This window comes from Macaca fascicularis, chromosome 16, assembly GCF_037993035.2.
Source record: "Macaca fascicularis isolate 582-1 chromosome 16, T2T-MFA8v1.1".
NCBI lineage: Eukaryota > Metazoa > Chordata > Mammalia > Primates > Cercopithecidae > Macaca > Macaca fascicularis.
Window position 1 is genome coordinate 80,144,908 of NC_088390.1, and position 11,904 is coordinate 80,156,811.

Sequence of the window (11,904 nt, forward strand, 5' to 3'; positions counted from 1 at the left end):
TAGGGACCAAAAAGGGTGGGCCAAGGGTATAGCTGATGATGGTGAGAATTGCCTAATGTGTTGATAAGCTACACTGATAAGTGATTTAGATGTTCTCATGTTTCTCATAACCTCTGTGAAGATGGGATTATCCCCATTGTACGCATGGCAGAACTGAGGCTCAGAGATCCCCGGAATGCATGACAGAGCTGAGAGTCAACCCAAGTGTGTCCAATTCCAAAGCTAGGGCTCTTGGTCACAGTGCAGTATGTGTGAAGCCATAGCATATGCATGTATTATTAATAAAAGAACAAGCCAGTTAGAAAACAAATTTTCCATCCATTAGCTGAGTCAAGGCTTGAGGATTTGGAGACTAAGCAACTCTCGAGAGAAAGTTCTGCTGGGACCCATCCCTTGGCCTTCCCTTTCTACCCCCTCTGATGCCCACTTCATCCATCCCTGCCTGCCTTCTGGTCTGTCCCTGCAGTGTGAGTGCCAGACAGAGGCCTGTTCTGGTGTCCCGACACGCTACAATTCTGTAGATTTACACAGCAAGCATAAGGTCTTCTTCGCATGTATGGGTTTCCCGTTCCCAACCAGACCATGAACTTCCTAAGGAAAGTGACCAAATGCCCAGCTTCTCAACCCTCACGGTGGGGCAGGGAGATGGTAAGTGACTTTGGTTGGGTGCTACCACCTGTCAGGCCCGATGAGGGGGGGTCCTTCCCTGAGTTATTTTAAGAATTTGGGCTCTTTGAGGTGTGTTATCCACATTTTACACAGGAGAGCCGCCCTGAGGCTCACAGAAATTAGTTTGCTTGTCCAAGATCACCCAATTCGTACGATTAACCTTAGAAAAGCTTTCTGCCTTTCTTGGGATGAATATTTTGAGCTAGGAAAGAAGTAACCATTTCCTGTCTTTTTAACCTGAGAGGAACTAATTGGTGTTTTCCCAGGCTTCAGAGAGAGGCACAGGGGTGCCCCACTGGAGGCTGGGGGTCTTATTTCTGAAAAGTTATGATGTCTTTACATACAACCGGGAGGCAGCGGCATCCCTCACTGAGGTTTTCCTGGCTGAGACACAAAAACCTGTGGACCTCTGCATCCTGACCCTGTATCTGAGCCATGACTCACTGGCCAGGGAAGATCTACTGAGACCAGTACCAATAATGGAGCCCAGTTGATTAGAACCTTGAGAAGCCCTAAATGGAGTGAGAAACATTTGGCTTCCAGTGGGAAATCCAGATGCTTAGGGCATCATTAGAAATATCATGGCGGGCTCCTCAAGGGCAAGACCTCAGCTCTTGTTTCCTGTCAGGGGATCAGTGATTGAGCAAGGCTGATATTGTCAATTTCTACATTTGGGCTCTTATGGAGCTGGCCATTTCAGAGTCAGGTGCAGCAAAACAAAAGCACACGCCCGAAAATGCAGCATTCTGAAGAATGGGAAATGGAAGGCGCAGTGAGGAGGAAGTCACCAGGACACGTGCAGCCCTGGGTTCGAGGTCCACCTTGCTCTCTGCCCCTCTCTATCTGCACTGGGCCCTGGTGGTTGACCTGAACGGACCATAGCCCTGGGCTCCCAAGCTCTGGGGCTTCCAGCTGTGTTCGGCCAATGAAAGCCCTGGCCGGAGGTCAGGGGGAGGGAGGAGATGAGGCCAGACTGGCATTCCCTCTGGCCACTGCCTGGCAGGGTCGTCTCAGGACGGCTGGGTCCCACTACCCATGGCTGCTGCTGCTTTCGTGACAGCTTGTTGCATGTGACTTCCTCTCCCCACCCTGGGTTGGGGTTACTGTCCCCTTTTCTTGTCCTCTCGGGCGTTGGGTGGGTAACAGCCAAGCGGCTGCTAGCCTGAGTGACCAGCTTCCATTCGGCTCTCCCCTTTGGAATCTGTCCCTTTGTAAATAAACCGACCCCAAATTATCTCATTTAAACGTGTTTCCAACTTGGACCATGACTCATAAATATCAGGGTAGATCAGGGGACATTTTCACCCTGAATTCATAGGAGACTTTGTGCCAACCCGTGGACCCTCATTGTTGCTGGTGAGTGAGTGGACGTAGGAGTTTTGTCTCTACCATATTCAAAAGCATCTCCTGAGCACTGTCCCTGAAATTATGAGTCTAATAGATTGCTGGACCCTGTATCTGGTTTCTCAAACCAGTCATTGTCCCTGAGGGGCAGGAGGGGTCTTGACAGGGGTCTTGTTGGACCCTTCACCACTTGGACTTCTTTTTCATCTCCAGGAGAATCTGCTGAGAAGAGCCTCTGATCATCTGCAGCTTTTATTGACCTATGGTGACTTCTGACTTCGTGGAAGGAGTTGGTTATTGGCCAAGAGTTATGAGCTTAACGTGGGCCACTTGCTGACCTTCTGCACGTGACGCGATTAGTCACCCTGCAAATCTGGTGGAAATTCTGAGTTATGGGACATGAGACTGTCCTGCCTCTTTCTTCTCAATGTGCAGCTTAATGACTTGAAATTCCTCTTGGATTATCCGGAGAGCCTTCTTTTTATAGAAAACAGAAAAAACATCAGTAGCTTCTCCTTTGTTATGTTGTCACTTTATTGTCACAGAGCAGCGGTGGACTCACCAGATTGCAGTCCCTGTTCCTTAACATCTATGAGAGTGACTGACTTCGGCATAGCTACTCTAAGGCTGGGCATGGTTGCTCATCCCAGCACTTTGAGAGGCTAAGGTGGATGCATTGCTTGAGCCCAGGAGTTCAAGACCAGCCTGAGCAATGTGGTGAAACCCTGTCTCTACAAAAATTATAAAAATTAGCCAGGCATGGTGGTGGGTGCTTGTAATCCCAGCTACTTGGGAGGCTGAGGCAGGAGAATGGCTTGAGCCCAGGAGGTGGAGGTTACAGTGATCCAAGATCGCACCCCTGCATTCCAGCTGGGCGACAGGAATAAAACCCATCTTAAAGATAGAGAAAGAGAGGAAGGAAGGAAGGAAGGAAGGAAGGAAGGAAGGAAGGAAGGAAGGAAGGAAGGAAGGAGGGAGGGAGGGAGGGAGGGAGGGAGGGAGGGAGGGAGGGAGGGAGGGAGGGAAAAAAGAAAGGAAAGGAAAGGAAAAGAAAAAGGAAAAGGAAGAAGAAGAAGAAAAGGAAAAAGAAAAAGAAAGAAAGGAAAGAAAGAAAAGAAAAGAATAACTACTCTGAAACAAAGCGACTTGTTTTGGGTGGATGTACTTAACACACACCCAACATAATGGGTTTCTATTCCAGCAGTTCTTGATCATAAGTTAATGTCTTTTGTTATATGAGGATGAATGTCACAGCTGCCCTGTAGGACTAGCAGCTTCATCTCTTAAAGTCAGATGATCTTCACTGGAGATTTCTCTCTGATTGCAGTGAACCCCTGGTAACTAACTCCTGCTTTGACAAATAGCCATGCCCAAATCATCATGTAAAACCTTGAAACTTTGAGCATTTACCTGCTAGGGTACAGCTGATTGTTTAATCAGATTGGGATAGGTTTTGCTGCAGTAACAAATATCGTTAAAAGTCTGTCCATGTGACCATGGCTCAGTACCCACCCCCAGGCCCCGTCACCACAACCCAACTCCAGAAGCCATGTCACTGGAGCCCCTGTGGTGTAGGTGGGACACAATCCTTCTGCAGCACAGGGAAAAAAGATCATGACATGGCACAGGCCAGTTCTTATTAAAGCCTCTACCACGAAATAACATGCCTCACTTCCCTTCATGTTTCATCAGCCAAAGCAAGTCATGGGACAGGCTAATGGGGGGCGGGGCTTGGGGTCCTAACGAGAGCCTACACATTTGTAACTGGCCCCAGTGACAGCACTGATCATTTCTTAGGAAAAATTCTGGCCCTGCTTCTGTAGAGAGGCAGAATACTGCCTATTCATGTGGCAGTTTTGATTGAGATCCTTACTTTTTGCAAAAGGACACTGTGTAGTTTGCTAGGGCTGCTGAAACAAGGGAACACAAAGCAGGTGACTTCACAGAAATTTATTCTGTCACCACCCTGCAGGCCAGAAGTTCAAAATCAAGGTGTCAGCGGGGCCACACTCCCTCCAAAGCCTCTAGGGGAAGGTCCTTCCTTGCCTCTTCCAGCTTCTGGTGGCCCCGGGTGATCCTTGCCTTGTGGGACCTCGCTCCAGTCTCTGCCTCCATCTTCACGTGACCTCCTTCTTTCTCTGTGTTTGTCTAAGGACACTGACCACTGGATTAGGGCCGACCTACTCCAGTATGCCCTGATTTTCATTTGATCACATCTGCAAAGATGTTGTTTCCCACCCAACAAAGTTACATTCACAGGTGCTGGGGGCAAGGATTTCAACATACCTTTCTGAGGACCCTTCATCCCATAAGAGGTACTTAACATCTACTCAATTGGTCTTCTCCAAACACAATTATATGGTTTGGTTTTGCTTTGCTTTGTTTCTGGTGTGCTGTTCAAAGCATCTGAAAGGCCCTTAGCAACACGAGACATCCACACTGCAGTCCCCTGACCCCTCAGCGAACAGACCCATGAGCTTCTACTGCTTGAGCCGTATCAAGAGCTGGGCCAGGAAACACCGTAGCCCTGGAGGCTCACTGGAAGGATGCAGTGCACTGCTGTCTTATGTCGGCTTAAGCATTTTGGGGCTTTGGGTTTTGCTTCATTTTTAGCTGTTGTTGTTGGAGCTGAGAAAACCCTTTTCAAATGAGGTCTTAAGGATTCCCTAGCAGCCCCAGTATATAAGCCCAATAAAAGCTGAGCTTCCCTGTTTGATGTGGGTGTTGTCCCCGTGGGAGGAAATTCAAAGTACCTTCTGGTTTCTCGGTCTTCCACTCCGTGGGCAGAGTCGCAGTGTTTGTGAGTGTGGCTCACTGGCCATTTCTCCCTTTCCTGTGGCCAGAAACCAGGAGGGCCAGAGCCTACCCTCGGCTCCTCCTCTCTGTCAGTGCCCGGCTATGGATGTGGGAGCTCCTGCTCTCCAGCCTGCTGCTTCCTCTCTGGTTGCCGATGCCCCTGAGTGTATGGGGACCTAATCTCTCCTCCCAGCTCAGATCGCAGATCTGAGACTCTAGCCCTGGAGAAAGAAGAAAGAATGAGTTAGTCCAATAAAACTGTGGCTTTATTTACTTTTGAAAAAGAGAGACTTGGCCTGGCCCAGCCAATCCTCTGCACTAGGATTGGTGCAACTTTCATTGCTTGACTTTCTCCTGCCCAGCCATGGTCTTCTTTATGCGTCTCCTCCCTTGGGGGTGTCCCGGATGGGGCAATAGAGGACCCAGGCATTTGTGCTTTGTCCTGGCCCCAAATGCCATCTGATCACACCCACAGCATTCCCAAGTCTTCTCATGGCCCAGATAGAGAGCCCAGAGGCCACTCAGTAGCTCCCTTTTCCCTGGAGCAGCTCCCAGGACTGCTGGCAGGTTCCTGGGGGCTTTGCGGAACAATGTAAGAATCCCTGGTGGAGATCAGTGTTTCTCAGCATTAGATGTGGATCAGAAATGGCTGCAGAGCTTTGGAAATATACAGAGGCTGAAATCTCTCCAGTACCCGGCCGCACTACCCACGAGGGAAAGGCCCCAGGGCCTGGATTCCAGGTGACTTTGATGTCAGGCAGGGTTGAGAACCACTGACCCAAACATTCTGGGCTTTATCCCTGGGTTATATCAGATCATTTCCAGGCCTTGCAACACCTGCTTACTGTGTTTACTCTAGAAACCATGGAGTTGGTTGGGTCTCTCACTATTTTAGTCTGTGTCCACCACATGAAGGTCCACCCCACAAAAGCTTTGTTTTCTTAGACAATGAGAATTTTTGTAAATGATCATGTTTGTCTTCTGTACTGGCTGCTTGGACCCACAGGCTTAAATGTGCAATTTAATTTTAGCAACGACACAGGTCCTGTGACTCCAACAGCTGCAGATAGCCTTTGCCTCTGACCTTGGGTTCCTCTATTTTCCTTGGTCTTATTTTTTTATTATACTTCATGGAATTACCTATCAGTACCAGGAATAGTTTAGGGGATAAAGTGGCATTTGCACTTATAAAGAACAGGCCAGGTGTGATGGCTCACACCTGTAATCCCAGCGCTTTGGGAGGCAGAGGCTAGCGGATCACTTGAAGTCAGAAGTTCGAGACCAGCCTGGTCAACAAGTGTAAAACCCTGTCTCTACTAAAAATACAAAAATGAGTTAGGCGTTGTGGTGGCTGCCTGTAATATTAATATCAGCTACTTGGGAGGCTGAGGCAGGATAATTGCTTGAACCTAAGAGGCGGAGGTTGCAGTGAGCCAAGATGGAGCCACTGCACTCCAGCCTGGGTGACAGAGTGAGACTCCATTAAAAAAAAAAAAAATTAGAAAGAACCAAACAGAAGTGGTGAGTCTGATGATGACGAAGCTTGTGTCTACAGCCACAGGACACCAACTGCAGGTTAAAGAGAGCTCCTCTAGCTTTAGATTTCCTCGTATGTGCCACCTCCTCCAGGAAGCCTTTCCTGGTCATCTGAACCAGATGAATCACCTCATGATAAGTGATCCTAACTCTTGTTCTCCATTAAAATGACTCGTTCAGCCCCAGTCTTCCCCACCAGACTGTAATTTTGACACGAGCAAAAAGCATGCCTGTCTTTCTCCTGGGTGTAACCCCAGTGCCCAGCACACGGCCCACTGCAGCATAATCATCTGATAAATATTTATTGGATGAGCAAATGGAAATAGCTGCAAAACTCGACTGCTGGGTGAAATATACAAGAAATAAATATAAAGGCTCTGTGATAAGAAGGTGACTCACAGAGCGAGGAGAGAGAAAGAAAAAGAAAGGCAGGTGGGAGGGAAGAAAGGAGCAGCTGGTTGAAAAGAAGACAGAACAGGAGCTGGCAGCGTCTGAGCAGCTATTTACCCAGATCCCAGTGAAAGTCTCTACAGACTGTGTCCCATTTTATCTTCACAACACTCTTGGAAGGCGAGCCGGCTACCCCCACTTTACAGATGAGGAGACTGAAGCTTGAGGCATCTAAGCTGCCTGAAATTCATAAAGCCCAGGAGTAACTGAGTCAGATCTGAATCTGAGGGTCTGTGGCTTCAAAGCTGGGAGGCTGTCCCCTGCAGCACAGGGACAAATATCAGGATCCCAAAGTGGCCACACCTACTACTCACCCCCCGAGGGTCCCTTACACCTGCCCCATGAACAGGGTTCTCTTCGCAGAGGGTTTGCTTCTGTGGCTGGCTGGGCGAGCAAGGATCAGCGGAAAAGGAGGTGATAAGGCTTCAATATTGGCACCCCTAGTCAGTGAGAAGAATGGAGCACCCAGATTATAACAGGGCCAACTGGGGGACTGAGTAAGGAGGAAACACCTCCATTTCACCTTGCCTGTGAGCTGGGGAGGTGGTAGGGGTTGGGCAGCTGCTGCTCCCATCCCTACCCTCCCAGCCTCCATCCACACCTCCTCCCCGAACTACCTGCAGAGGAGCCAGCCAGGCTGGGCTTGAGGATGTCAGGCCAGGAATGGCCAGGGGCCCAGGGGATGTCAAGTCAGTGGGCACCAGCTGGGGCCTTGCTTCGGCAACACAGTCAGAGCTGTGTACACCAGAGCCAGCGGTGGCCCTTTTTCCAAGCTGCAGTGGCTGCCAGGCCAGAGGCTGTCCCTGTGGATTCTGGCCACCTGCAATTCTCAGTCTTCATGGTGGGAAGAAGCCTCATCTAGACACCCCAACCCAAGGAGAAGGGTAGCACCAATGTGTGCCCCTGGGACAAGAGGACTTTATTTGCCCTTACCTGGTCCTCTGATTTGGGGACTCTGGGGACCCTGGCCAACATACATGTACTCCAAAGCCTTAGCTTCCACTCTAGCCATTGGTCATCCAGTGCTTAATTCCTCATGTGAAAACAAAAATGCTAGCAAGAGTATAGAAGCCTTGGGGAAGTTGCCCAGAATAGAAAGGCTTTAAACCCCCAGAAAGCACTGAGCATTTCAAATCACTATCCTGAGTCCATTGGTGCAGAATCCTCTTTCAAGCTTTGAATTAACACTGTGTAGCTAGCACTGTTGACTCAGAAGAGTCCAAGGGTTGACCGGGGGAGAGATAGATGTGTGGGGCCTGGGATCAGAGCTCCCCAATCCTGCTTTCTGGAGCTCTTCCAACCTGGACTTCTGACTCAGGCTCTGCAGCAAATATTCTTGTTTTCACTGGTTTCCCTACATGTGAAGAATCTGAGCGGTTTGGATCCCACCCATTTAGATGGATGACTGGACTTCCAGCCCTCCTGGCCCCTTGCCAACTATGATTCGGCCATTCTTCCTACGCCAAAGGGAGCAGAGCAACAAATGATATACTGCAGTTTTTGCCTGATAGATGCAATTTACACATCAGCAAAAGCTTCCCAACAGGAAGGTCTGACATGGATGATGGTGAACAGCATTCCTTGGGCCTGGCATAGTGGCTCCTGCCTGCAATCTCAGTGCTTTTTGGGGGACCGAGGGAGGTGGATCACTTGAGCCCAGGAGTTCCAGAACAGCATGAGCAACATAGCAAGACCCTATCTCTACAAAAATAAAACAACAACAACAACAACAACAAAAAGGACAGCATTCCACTTGTTCTCAAGAGGTGTTTAAATTCTGAAGAATTTATCATCACCTTGAGCAAAGAATGGAACCAGGGGTATCCATGGTTCTTCTGTGCCCTTGGATTCTCCAGTGACTTCATCTTTAGCTAAAATCTCACCAGAATGTGGAGGAATGGCCACTCCTGAGCAGTTTTCTCTTGGCTTCCTGAGATCATGCATCAGAGGTCTGGCTTGGTCAGAAATATTGTCCCTTCCAGAGATATGGTCAATAGGCAATAGCGAGGGAGAGAGGGGGAGAGAGGGGGAGGGGGGGGGAGAGAGAGAGAGAGAGAGAGAGAAGGGGGTTATTTCTATAGAGTCAGAGAGTCACATGTCCCTATTCAATTCCACACAAGGAGGCTCAGCTATAATCACCACCAACCCACTTGCTTCTCTACAAGGTAACCATGTCACAACCAGTTCCTTCCAGAGGATTCAACATCACTGCTCATCCCCTCAGACTAATCTAGAGGACTGGTCATTGGGAAGTCATCCTGAGCTGTGACCACTCTCTGGAACCCTGCACTTCCTGCTTCACATGGACTGGATGAATGTCTAGGGGCACAGCTGTTTCTGGACATCTGGTTTGTCTTCAGAATCTCAAATCTTAAAGGCCTTCTGGTCCAACCATCCAATGCATGGTGAGGCCCCTTCTGGATTGCCCCTGCTGGCAGCATCCTGGTATGTGCCTATATATTTCCAGGGAAAGCCAGAAAGATTCCGTACAATTATGTGGCCCCTGTTCCAGGGGAGCCTACAGCTTGGTCAGGGGACAGACTCTATCTTCCATCAACTCAAGGACTAAGACTCAAATAAAAACATGCAAGGTTGGGGGCCAGGCCTGGTGGCTCATGCCTGTAATCCCAGCACTTTGGGAGGCTGAAGCAGGCAGATCACCTGGGTTCAGGAGTTCAAGACCACCCTGGGCAACATGGTGAAACCCTATCTCTACCAAAAATGCAAAAAATTAGCCGGGTGTGGTGGCGTGTGCCTGTGGTCCCAGCTACTTGGGAGGCTGAGATGGGAGGATCACTTGAACCTGGGAGGTGGATGTTGCAGTGAGCTGAGATTGTGCCACTGCACTCCAACTTGGATGACAAACTGAGACCCTGTCTCAAAAAAAAAAAAAAGTGTAAGGGAATCTGAAAAGCCTCTATACTGTATGCATCCTACTATCTGACATTCTGGACAAGGCAAAACCATGAAGACAGTGAAAAAAAAAGATCAGTGGTTTTAGAGGTGGGGAGGAGGGATGGATAGGTGGAGCATAGAGGATTTTTAGGGCAGTGAAGGTTTTCCAGATGGTACTGTCATGTGGATACATGCCACACCTTTGTCCAGTACCACAGAATGTACAAAACCAAGAGTGAACCCTAAATGGAAACTATGAACTTTATGTAATAATAATGCATCAACATTGACTCATCCCTTGTAACCAACGTACCACACCAATGCACGATGCTAATAACAGGGGGTGCTGGAGTAGGAGTAAGAGGGTATACAGGAACTCTGTGTACCTTCCATTCAATTTTTCTGTAAACCTAAGACTGCTTAAATAATAAAGTCTATTAATTTTTTCTAAAGTACAGGATGAAGAAATAAAGAGAGGGTGAAATCATTCTGGGAAGTTTCCTTGAAAGGGGTGAGTCATAAAGAGGGGGTGGGTGCAGGTGAGGAGGGGGAAGATTACAGACTGCAGGGATGAGCAAATATCATTCCCCAGGATTTCCTGAAGTTTTTCTCCCCTCCCAAAGCCCAAATCTGCCTCTTTTTCGGGCCCAGCGAGGACCCTGGAAGACAGAGATCCTAGAAAAGTAGAGGGGAAAGAAGAGAAAGAGAACATGGAGAAACCGCCAGGGAACGGAACTCTTGGTCCAGGAGGCGCAAACCACAAGTGCAATTAGTCAAAAGAGAACTTGAAATTAAAAAATGATTCCAAGCTGAGGAGGGGAGTACATAAGTTACTGCAGCCCCAAGACATTTATGAATAATACAAATGCCGCGAGGTGCTGAGCCCGAGCACAGTTAATTAATATGTACAGGAGCAGAGATGCACTCGAAAAACAATAGTGCTGCTTCCCCCTCGCCAGAAGTAAAAATATTTCCAGAAAGACTGACACGTTTATTATTTTCTAACATAATTACCTTATTGTGGAGCATTTGTAATGGAACACATTAGAGACGCTAAGCACCTGCCTGGCTTTCTTTAATGCAGTTTGGTTCACCGGTGCTGGGCACTGGAGGTGGGAGGAGGCTGGCAGGGTGGCAGTGGTGGCGGGGGCATCTCCGGAGAGCTGTGCACACACATACATAGTTGATGCCCTTTCTCTCTCCTTCCCCCCCCTCGCTTTCCTTAAACCAAGCCAACATCCTCCCCCTTCCTCATTCCATTCCCTCCCCTGCCTGCCTTACTGCTGCCCACTTCTAGGGACCTCCGTGAGCTGGTGACAGCCCTGAGGGGCAAAGCTGAGAGATTCGGGGTGCCCCGATGACTGCTCAGAGGAAATGTCTGCAGAAGGAGGAGAAGCAGAAGCCTCCCTCTACTGGAGAAGGGAGGAGGGATGAAAGGGGACTGGCCCAGGGCTTGAACATTCGCCCCAAGACCCAGAACAGACCGGCACTTCAGCCTTTCTGCTGCCCTTGTTTTGCAAGGATGTAGGGTGAGAATATTGGTCTGGGAGTCTGGGACCCTGGGTTCTAGTCCTCACTCTTCTAGCCCAGAGACCAAAAGTCACTTTGTCTCTGAATCTCCATATCCTCACCTGTAGAAGGGCACCAGTGGAGGACAGCTGGGCTGGCTGGCATCCAACGTCCCTGCTGCCCAATGTTCTGAGCACATCAGCCACTCAGCCAAGAGGCAAGCATTGTCATCCCATCCAGCCTTTTTCCTCCACAGTTAAGAATGCCTCGCTTAACAGATAGATGCCCAATTTACACTTTCCCGGGAGAGAAATGCCTGTCTTCTCCCCTCCACTCCCATTGGCTCCCTGCCGTGCCCAGCCTCCCTTCTCCTCTCATCGCCACACACAAAATGGAATCCAGAAGGCGGGCGCCCACGCTGCCATGTGCGTGGTGTGCCATCCCTGGCCACGCCCACCTGGCCAGGCTCCATCCTTGGCACCCGCCGCTGCTCAGTCTCTTCCTCTTGCTCCTCTCCCTCTCTCCACCCTTAAACACTGGCCCCCTCCAGCATTTTGCCCTTGGCCCTCCTCTCTTCCCATTTTCTGGGCCCCCTGTGGTTTGATTACACAGATAGATTTTGTATCTGTCTTTAAAGCCCAGTCCTTGCTTCTGAGCTCCAGAATTTGTAAATACAGCTGGCAGTGGGACATCTTTATCTACTTA